Source organism: Ascaphus truei, chromosome 3 (assembly GCF_040206685.1).
Source record: "Ascaphus truei isolate aAscTru1 chromosome 3, aAscTru1.hap1, whole genome shotgun sequence".
Lineage (NCBI taxonomy): Eukaryota > Metazoa > Chordata > Amphibia > Anura > Ascaphidae > Ascaphus > Ascaphus truei.
In genome coordinates this window covers 371,961,990-371,973,340 of record NC_134485.1, presented here as the reverse complement: position 1 = coordinate 371,973,340, position 11,351 = coordinate 371,961,990, and positions in this window count along the sequence as shown.

Genomic DNA, 11,351 nt, shown 5'->3' with positions numbered 1-11,351 from the left:
GGATGGCTGTAACCCTGCCCCTTAACAGAGCAGGTTGAATACTAATTGGCTATCGCACACTATAGATGAACCAATCAGTATCCTTTCCTCAGGCTGACACTTTCTGGTAGTTGCTAAGGCCCGCCCTTGGATACTGATGACACAATGCAAGGATGCAAAAGCACACAAGGTCTTGAAAGAAGGAATTAACCCTTCCACTGCCTGCACCTAACAGGACTTAGGCCTGGGGTCCCGCTGCATCTGACGGCGTGCACGTCTCTCACCACACCCGAGTTCCTCCCGAGCCTGCCCCAATCCCCCCTCGCTGCAAGGCTCGCTGCGCACTGTGACGCGTCAGCCAGCAGGGGATACACATGGATCGTGATCCCAAGCGGCGACGCGGCAGGGAGCCAATGAGGGGGCGGAGGAGGGGGCAACGGAGAGGAGGGAAGCTGGCTACAGGGAGGTCTGAGTGTGTATGTTCTCCCCCCCCCCCCTCCCTCCGGTGCCCATCTTGCAGGCTGCGAGTGCTGAGGAGGTTGCAGCCAGCTCCTGCTGCTGTGCTTGTCTTCCCTGGGAGAAGAGGCAGATGGACGGGACGGGGGAATGACGACTTTGGCGGGGTCTCCAGGTATAGATTCCGCTGCCCGGTTATGCCTGCACACTCAAAGACAGCATATAGCCGTGCCGGTGTCCGACGTGGCCCTGCCCCCTCGTCATTTCTGCGCCCCCACAGCCTGTTTTGGCCACGCCTCCCGCACCTCAAAGCCGACCGCTGATGGCGGTATAGCGCTCTGCACGCGCCGCCTGTTTGCAGTGTGGGTGCGCTGTCTGAGGCAGCGGGGCCTTAGCCTTACACTGGAAAGCTCCAGGCAGAGAAGTAGCGGCCGGAGGCTAGGCTATATTAACATACAATCCAACATCCATTTTAGGTAAGGCACATTGTAAAAATCCACACATGCATAACTGGGAGTTGTAGTGCACGTCACTTACGAACTCTGGTGCTGCTTGTGGGTGATTTGCTGCTCCTTGTGCAAAGTCTTGTTCCTGGTCCAGTCTACTTTGTCCCAAGTCCACCATCATTGGGCTGCTCCCCATCCTGTCCTACCAACCGTGAACATGGTGCAGGTACAGCAACTTTCAAGTGGCTATAAATAATAGATCTGAGCCCTTACTTTTCTATAGGATCCTACTCCCTGTTCTGTGCTGCCTGACCCTCTGCTTGCTATTTCTACTTTACTGCAGCCTATCTTTCATCAATGTCCCTTTCCTGCACTTATTCCCTCTTCCCTCTTCCCCTTTCCTTATCTACTCTGTTAGCTGTCACTTGTCTATACTTTTCCCTCTGTCTCCTAACTGTCATTACACTAACTATCCCTATTCAAAACACTAGTGTGTCCCTGCCCCTTACTACACGATACCATGTAGAAGCTGTGAATGGGAAATTGTGCTACGCAGCTCTGTTGCTCATGTACACACGCACCCCATCGACCTGCTGCCGAGTGTCGGGTTGCCATAGCAACCGGATGCACTAGTAGGTCCAAGCTCCTCCCACAGCCTGGTCCCTCCCATTGCTGCAAGGGGAGAGCAGCACTACAGACACAAGGCATACACAAGTCTTAGCTCACCACGTTTACAAACTAACTTTAAAAAAAAGATTTAAAAATACTTAAAGGTGACAGATTTGCATCATTCACCCAGATGCAACTCCTTAAACATGTCACCCATTAATAAATTTGGTCCTTCGAGGAATTGTTCCTTAAAACAATACAGCGTTTTTATGGCCAATAACACACCTAAAATGGTTGATGAGATTACCTCGATAATAGGTTGCATTTTACAAAATGAGTTTGTGTTAAGATTACCACTAAAAACATTGATGCAAGAGCATTATACGTTATTCTACAGGTAATAATGAAATCATGAATCATTCTAGAAAGCGTTTCGCAACATTTAGCACCCCGTAGGGGAATCAAATAATCCAGACAGGTCATTATTGCTCTGAAAACATTTCTGTCAATCGGGAGTTATTACTTACTTCCTCTACTCTTTTTAAAAGAGTCCCAGCCACTAATTCTACCATTAGTATGCAGTTTCAGTCTATGCTAGTTCTAGACACAGACTGATGGGCGACTTGTCTGCAATTGAATTTAAGATGTAATCCCAAACCATTGGAATAGGAATTGATTTAAAACATTCAGCCATGTAATAACTTTTTTTTTGCTATATCACAATAAAATCATACACACAAAAACATTTGCATCTGCAATTTAATTTTATTCTTTGATATTAGAGTCCTTAACTAAAATAAAAATAGAGTTGTAAGGCGGTTCACTGCTGCCGCAGGGGTATAAAAGTGGAGGTTCCACACGCAATAATATAAAAGGTTAGTTTATTAAGTGCATATACACAAAAAAATCTGCCACAGAGCGAACCCCTGGTGGGACGAAACGCGTCAGAGTTCGCTCTGTGGCATTTTTTTGTGTATATGCACTTAATAAACTAACCTTTTATTTTATTGCGTGTGGAACCTCCACTTTTATACCCATGCGGCAGCAGTGAACCGCCTTACAACTCTATTTTTGATCGATATACCTGGGCTGGAGCATGCTGTATTCCTCTTCCGGTTCAGAGGTACCTGACGTCATCATTGACCGGAGACCCGGCGCGTCAAGACTGTGAGTTACTACTCTTCTAGTTTTCCCTTCCCCTACCTCCGCAGTGAGGATATCTTGTCCGTGTGTGACACCGGGTGTAGGAAGGCAGTGGCGGAGGGTAGCGGTATACTTAGCTGGTTGTTCCTTTACAGGGGACACGGCGGTACTACTGCTTTATATTCCTCCTTACCACATTTCAGCCCCTACCCGTTGATAGTCACGGTGCACGGTTCAAGTGGGGTGTCTACATTGCCTTTTCATTTATTAGTGGGACACTGGACGGAAGTGCGCTTTATTTTTTATTGTGCAGTGATTTTTCTGGACTGTATGTAGTACATGCCTGTGTACAATTGGTAGCACCAGTTTTTCCTTGGAGTAATTCTAGGATATCTGTTGTCTTAACTAAAATAATGCAACAAAAGTCAAAATATCAAAACCGTTGCAACTTAAAAGAATACAGAAATAAAGTATACAAGTTATGCAGGTCAGCTGTAACTAGGGAAAGCCCCTTTAACAAGTTTTAATAGAATGTTGATTTAGTGGTTATTCATCACCTTCTTTGGTGTTAACATTTGTTTAATAATTCCTAATATTTGTTATGTTTTTCAAATGTTTCCCAAAACCCATACCATGCAACCTCCCTTATTGCTATTTCTTTACAACCATGATAAATTAAATGCTTGCTTTAGTGAATTCATTGCATAAGAATGACAAAACTATTTCTCATTCTAAACTACTTTAGATTTTCACGGTGGAATTGCATGTCTAATCCATTCATTGAGAGCTTGCTTTAAATGACAAGCCTATACGTTTCACGATCTTGGGCAATTTAATAGTTAAAGGTTTTATGTACAGTGAATTTATTTTTATTTTTTTAATTATTATTCCATCTAGTATGAATGCTAAAATATTTGTTTCACAAATAATAACTCTAATCTACATGTAGCCCCCTGTTTAGGGACTACTTGTTCTGTAAAGGTGTTAATGTTTTAAGGGGTTAATTGGGTGGGATCACTCAGGGTTTGCCCCCTCCCCTTTCAGCCCAATGACCAGTGATGTCATTATAGAAAGTAAAAAGGGTATATAAAGCCCCACCCTTTATTCTAGATGTAAGTTCTTCAGAGTTCTGACTGGGGTCCTCATTGTGAGTCCTGTAAATAGGTTTGTGTGTATAGTCATAAATATTAAGATGTGTCCAGTCCCCTTTTGTTGTTTTCAGTTAGGAATGTGCCCTTTAAGATATTGCCTGTTAGAAGACCAGGGATCTTAAGTTGTGGGAGAGGGAGTTGCCCCTACCGCAGCCTAACCGCTACTGTCCTTATGGAGTTGCCGATACTCCAGCTTGTATTCAGATAGAACCTGCCTATCCAGGGGGTTCTCACCGCATCATAGCCTCCCTGCAAGTGGTCCCCACGATATCCTTTATAATAGGCCCTCAAGCTAAGTACCTCCCCAGCGCAGGAGTGAGAGCTACCAGGGGATGAAGTATTGAAGTATATGATTTGCCACGAGTTTTCTGTCAAGTGCAGTGTATGTCGATAGCTGTGGTGCATTATAGATGGATGTCAAATAAAGCACCTTGTTGTTTTACAAAAGTTTCTGGCGCCCATATTTCTGCATATTCACGCCCATCCTGCACCTACCGAACACCCTGCAAAGGCCTGAGATACCGAGCACTGCCAAACAAAGTTCAGTTGTTTGTTATAAGAGAAAATTGAGAAGCTCGCACCACGGTTGCCTCTGGATAGGAAATAATTGTGTGAAGAGATTGAGCAGGGTGCGGTCTATGACGACCTAATAGAATCCAAGTACAAGATATTTGGAGGCTAATGAAGAGACTAGCTCAAAATCAGGAGGTCTATTTGAGAGCACACCTATTAAAGCATCCATTTTATATTGTCACTATTTATCAAGGTAATTACAAGTGAGGGAGCCCTATCTTCACTCCCCCTCCCCCCCAAACGTGGGACATTTACATTATAAATCCCATTATAGCAAGGCTCCTTGTTTGATTTATGTAGTGTACACCCCCATCTCATCTTCCTCCTCACACTCCTCACTTCTAATTACTTCACCATTTTACCGGTAATTATTTTAATTAGTTTGACATTCAATTAGATCAATAAAGTTTAAGTCATATCAGTTATCACAGCCAGGTGTGCTCTCAAGTGGACCTCTCTCTGCAGCGAGTCTCTTCATTAGCCTACAAATATCCTGTGTTTGTTCTACCCAGTAACAAAAACTTGTCCGCGCTAAAAAAACAACTCCACAATTTGATGTATGTTAATTTCATAACTGCATTTAACAAAATAAATGCTTGCATCTCACTAACATGTCTAGTGTTGTATATGAATTGCACTTAATTATGTTGCATTTATATTTCATGCTTTTTAAAGCATTCTCTAAACTATATATTTGCCATACTCCAATTGTGTACTAAAAGAATTAGCATATATTCAGGTTTTGTTGAAATATGTACAATATGTACAATATGTACAATATTCTTTCACCGTGTTGCACAACTTCCCGGTACTGTAGTGACCGAGTCCTGTGACTGGTATATTTGTGGTTTCGTCTAGGATTTTATTTTAAGTGAATTTCAGACCCGTACATGCTTTGATCCTACTTTTGGGGATTTCTTCTAAAGCAAAATCTAGTAAACAGACTTATAGTTTAGTGCTTTTTTTTTTTAAATTATTATTATTTGAACTTTATTTTACTTACTTTTAGCAAGTTGAGGCAACTAGCATCAGTTTGGAAAAGGTAAAAGTTCATTAATTAGTCTATCAACACAATTTTAGAGCATAACTGGCACAAAAAAAAACATTATTTTCATGTACTTTGATGCACTTAAACTATGAAGCACAATGTTCCAGTTTGCACCACATGCATCATCAGTTTGCGATTTGAGTTATGTAAAGAGGAGAAGTTACGGTGATTTACATGATTCACATATGTGATGCCTCTCACAGATGAGATGGATCCCCGATGCTGGAAATTACCCAGTTCAGCTCCGAAGACCCACTGCTTCCTATCTATGTAAAATTGGGAAATAAAAACAGCAGGTGGAACTGCTCATTTAACTGATTTTTGAAGTGATGGTACATACAAGTAGGCAAGGTTATATAGTTGTTCACAATACATTAAGTTTGCACTTCCCATCTTTGTTTAAGGAAGAATAAAACAATTTATTTAAACATATTTATTAAGGATAGAAAATGTGTAAATGTAGGTGATCTATGAAGAGCACAAGAGAAAAAGAATAAGATGTCCTTCAACTATTCAGAAGTAATACCCTACAGATCATGAATTCCTGTGCCTGCTCAGATGTATATTATGCTGCATGGCACATTCCTTCATAATACAATGATACTAATGTATTCTGATATGTTTGAGTAAGTTCTATTCGCAAGGTTGAATTTGAATTGGTATGGGACGCTTGGAGAATATGAGAAAGCACTGAGTTTATGAAACTATAACATATTGCTTCAATGCTATTAAATAACTTTTTTTTATCATGTAATCATTTCATAAATACGAGTGTACGGTTCCACTAAATGTGACAGCAATCTGACATTTTTCAATGCTCTGAACTCATGTTCTTGGTCATTTCTCAGTTGTTGTAAATGCTCTTTAAACATAATTGCACTGAACGTTGAGCATATGCGTGCAGGATATAAACCATGTAAAGATACTTATTGCAATGGGTTTGCAGATTGTGTGTAAAGTTTGAAAATATAGTGGCACATGGTCTAGGACATTTGGTCATGGCCGTTTTGCCGCAAACAAATCTCTGCCAGGGTTTATCCGCTACTTACCTCGCCGCCGGGACATCTCACCGCCAGCCGCTTGCCACAAGGTAAGCTCCTAACCCAGGGGTCGGCAACCTGCGGCTCTTCTGGACGGTCCATGCGGCTCATTTCTGGAGGTGCTTCCTCCATTGAGCCTTCAATGCCTTCCCCTGCTTGTCGGCGCTCTCTGGCTCCGGCGCTCCCCACAGCTTGTCGGCGCTATGCGGGGATGTGAGCACCACGCAGGAAGTGTGTGGCGTGCAAGCCCCAGTATGCCCAGTTTTCCCACACTGCTGGTCGGCGCTCTGCGTGGAAGTGAGCGGCGCGCCGGTAGTGTGTGCTGCGTAAGCCCCAGTCTGTCTGCACCTCAATTGCTAGGAGCGCCGACAGACCACAACAGTGCTGCAACCAAGTATGTTTGTTGGGGATAATTATGTGGGGTGATTATACTGTGGGAGTGGGCAAGGGGGGGGTATTTTATGTGACATAATAAACATGTGACATAATGTGACAAAATAATGTGACAAAATATTGTGACATATATATATTGTGACAAACGCCCCTCTTTTGTAGTGCTGACGTCTGTCTGGGTTCTTCCCGACACAGTCTTCTAGGGTTAATTATACAACAAACAGGATCATGCAAAGTATTATGCTGCTTAACTCAGGCTTCTGCCTGCTTTATTTTCATCCAAGTAAGGTACTGCAGCTTTAACATGTGTAGGTTAGAGGTACTCAGATACTTTCATTCAGCAGTTCACACATTTCAGTGTTACAATATTTCCCACACTGTTATTTCAAGAAATAAAACCAAAATCATATAAGCAAATCCTATCCCTTTCAGGGATCTAACTACACATCAGAATCAGTCTCTCTAACAGCTGCTGGCCAACTAAACTGGTTCCCCAGCTTAAAACAATGCTCTCTCATTTAGGGACACAAGATACAGCACAGTCTTTTAGCAACAGCAGTAACCATTTGTTTTGTCTTATCTGTTCGTGGTGTCCAGGCAAATCCTCTGGTACTGTCATACGTGGAGAGGCCGTCAACCTCGATACTGGATGCAGGAGAGTAGCGACACCCCCAGCCCCCAGGCTCCAAGGAGAGAGAGTGAAATGCAAAACCTCTCTGCTCTAAATACCTGTGCATGTGATTAGAAGAGCAGGTGAGGGAGAACTAGAGCCATTGTAATCTGTGGTCTGGATTTTCCATCCAGCTGCCTGAGGTAATGGGAAGCTGTGGAACGGATCATTTGTAACTATTCCTGCACTTTCTGCTCTAAAATGGGGCAGAAAGCTGCCTAACATCTTTGGACTATGTCACATATCCCCCTCCCCAGCTCACACCTACTGGGGTGAGCGGCCATGGACCTCACTGGGGTGAGCGTCCTACCTGAAATACTTGAGCTAACTCCTCAGTACAACATTAAGTATTCACATGACACGAATATGAACTTCATTATATAATTTACCAACTGAAAGGGCCATCAACCCTGTATATTAATTTGTAGTTTAGCTACATTTTCAACACAGAGAACCAATATAACACTGTACCCTTGACAAAATGCTTATTCTAGAGGCCTAATATACCTTAACTACAATAGCTTATTTGCATAGTTAAGTGTCCGTGACATAGTCCACACGTGTAATAACAAAAAAAATATCGGTCAATTCCCCAAACACATTTTTTTTTTCTTTGACTTCCAGTCCATTACATTTCCTGACTTTATTTCATAGGCCGCTGCAAACTGCAAATGACTGGACTGTTTCTTTAGCTTCTGACGGAACTCTGGGCCCGGATAGTCTTTGTCTTTATATTGTGGCCCAGAGTGGCGAGATCCGGAAAAATTCAAGGCCAGCGTTGACCTTCGTCGCTTTTGATTTGCGACCTTTGAACCTTTATGGTACTTCTTACTGCCATGTATTTTCTCATGACCATCACTCACAGAGATTTGGGATTTTTCCTTTGGGGCAATTATATGGTATTTAGAAGATGAAGCACTGATTACCTGGAGCACCTTCACCTTGATGGGGCTCTCACTAACTCTGGCTGTACCCTGTGGCATTTTACCTTTGCAGCCGGCAGGCATGTAGTCTTGGACCTCTCTTTCCTGAGGTCTACATTTATTCAGGCGGAAGTACCGCTGGATAACCAGTGACGCATTTCTCAGGGTTTGATAGCGAATCCTGTTCTGTGTCATCCTAGTCAGAGACTGGATTTTTATAGTTGCTCCTTTCATAATGAGGAACCTGTTTCGTACCATGCGGGCACGGTAGAATGATTGAAGAACACAGGCTGCTTTATTCCGGTGATTGAACACACGAATTTCCATCCCTCTGTAGGCAGCCTGTAGGATGATAGTTGCGGCGCGTTTACGCTGATAATGTTCTCTTTCCCTTCTTCCTTGGATAAGAGCTTTGCAGTGCTTCTGAATTATTCTAATGCTTTTCTCCTTTTTCAAAATGTTAAGTTCCTCCACGAGAGAATTCTGTTTTGTGCATACATCTCGCAATTCTGTTCTCAGAGCGTCCATTTCTTCCTGGTGCTGGCTCTGAGTGTGCATCAGTGCTTCCTGCACTTCTAATTTTTCCTGAGTCAACTGTTTCTTTATTTTTTCTGCTTGGTCAGTCAAATCTGAATTTTCCAATTTCAGAGTCTCATTTTCTTGCTTTACAGTCTCTAACTCACTTAGGGCAATCTCATGGGTTTGCTTCAACATTCCCAGCTCTGTGTTCAGACCGTGGCCCTCCAGGCGCAAGTGTTGCACCTCTGTGCTGAGCGCATGAACCTCTTGTAGAGCCTTCCCGTATTTCTGTTTTAGGATAGCAATCAATTTGTCAGACTTAATCTGTTTTTCATCCATGGTGACAATTACGGTGTTGGCCTTTTCCAGACTAGTCGTCACCTCTTCCAGCTCACTCCGTAAGAGAGACTCTGTTTTCTTCAAAGCCTCGTGCTCTTGTAAAGCTGGAAGTATACACCTCTGTAACTCGGCGTTCGCTTCTCGCACCTTATTGTTAGATTCTTGCTCCTTCTTCCAACATTCTCGCTCCTTCACCAAATCCTGCCACAGGACTTCATAATTATGGCGGGCAGCTTGGAGTGCAGAAACCAAAGCCTCTTTATCCTGGTCCAAGGATTCAGCTTCCCTTTGCTCCTCCTTTTCCTTTGCCACTGTTCCCGTGACAATTCTGCCGATCACTCCGGTCTGCAGCACATCTCGGCGCCTTTCTGACGCATGTCCTGACAGCGCAGGTTCAAGTGGCTCGGTCACTTCCCCTGTGACTTGAGGGACAGTTTTCTTTTTCTTCTTCTTTCTTTTTGCTTTATTAGCTCCAGAGATATCAGTGGTACTGGGCACACGCTCACTGGTATCAGCTTCCACATCTTGCTTGCACACATAGGGCGTTGCTTGCTTTTGCAGCTGTTTGTCTTTGAAAATTTTGGGGCACACATCTTCCATGTGACCTACTTTATGACAGGCCCAGCATACTAAATTCATCTGTGGGTACGGCTCTCCTCCAGGGGCCACATACGAGTCGTCGTCATCATCATCATCATCATCATCATCATCGTATGGCCTGAAGGGACACTGTTTTTCATGATTATGTACATTACAAAACAAACATTTCACGTCGGCCATGTTAGAAACCCGGCAGGAACAATTTGCTAGCTGCAATTTCACTCACTTCAGCAACTTGCATACAGCACTTGCTAGCTGCAAATTCACTCACTTCAGCAAAATGCATTAGCTTTACAAACAGCACTTGCTAGATGCAATTTTTTTTTTTTTTCTTCTTCAGCAAAACATTTTGGTTTTCTGTTTGGGTTCAGGGTGCTATTGCATCCACACTTCGCACATTCTCTGTGTATGCTAGAAGCACAACTGATATACACAGTGGGACAGACTTCACTCATAGCATCTGTACTTTAGTTCAGCTCGGCGGCCATTTTAAACCCCCGCATTTATTTGCAAACCCACAGACTTTTTAGTGTCGACCCGCATTCTCCACCATATGTGACAAACGCCCCTCTTTTGTAGTGCTGACGTCTGTCTGGGTTCTTCCCGACACAGTCTTCTAGGGTTAATTATACAACAAACAGGATCATGCAAAGTATTATGCTGCTTAACTCAGGCTTCTGCCTGCTTTATTTTCATCCAAGTAAGGTACTGCAGCTTTAACATGTGTAGGTTAGAGGTACTCAGATACTTTCATTCAGCAGTTCACACATTTCAGTGTTACAATATTTCCCACACTGTTATTTCAAGAAATAAAACCAAAATCATATAAGCAAATCCTATCCCTTTCAGGGATCTAACTACACATCAGAATCAGTCTCTCTAACAGCTGCTGGCCAACTAAACTGGTTCCCCAGCTTAAAACAATGCTCTCTCATTTAGGGACACAAGATACAGCACAGTCTTTTAGCAACAGCAGTAACCATTTGTTTTGTCTTATCTGTTCGTGGTGTCCAGGCAAATCCTCTGGTACTGTCATACGTGGAGAGGCCGTCAACCTCGATACTGGATGCAGGAGAGTAGCGACACCCCCAGCCCCCAGGCTCCAAGGAGAGAGAGTGAAATGCAAAACCTCTCTGCTCTAAATACCTGTGCATGTGATTAGAAGAGCAGGTGAGGGAGAACTAGAGCCATTGTAATCTGTGGTCTGGATTTTCCATCCAGCTGCCTGAGGTAATGGGAAGCTGTGGAACGGATCATTTGTAACTATTCCTGCACTTTCTGCTCTAAAATGGGGCAGAAAGCTGCCTAACATCTTTGGACTATGTCACAATATATATAACAAGACTATCACATTCACATGTCTTAGACAGGTCTGCAACCCTGCCTTTCAACCATTATCACCTTGCATACAGTGCTTCCACCGCAGCAAGGGATTCTGGGAAATGACATGCTAATAAGAACA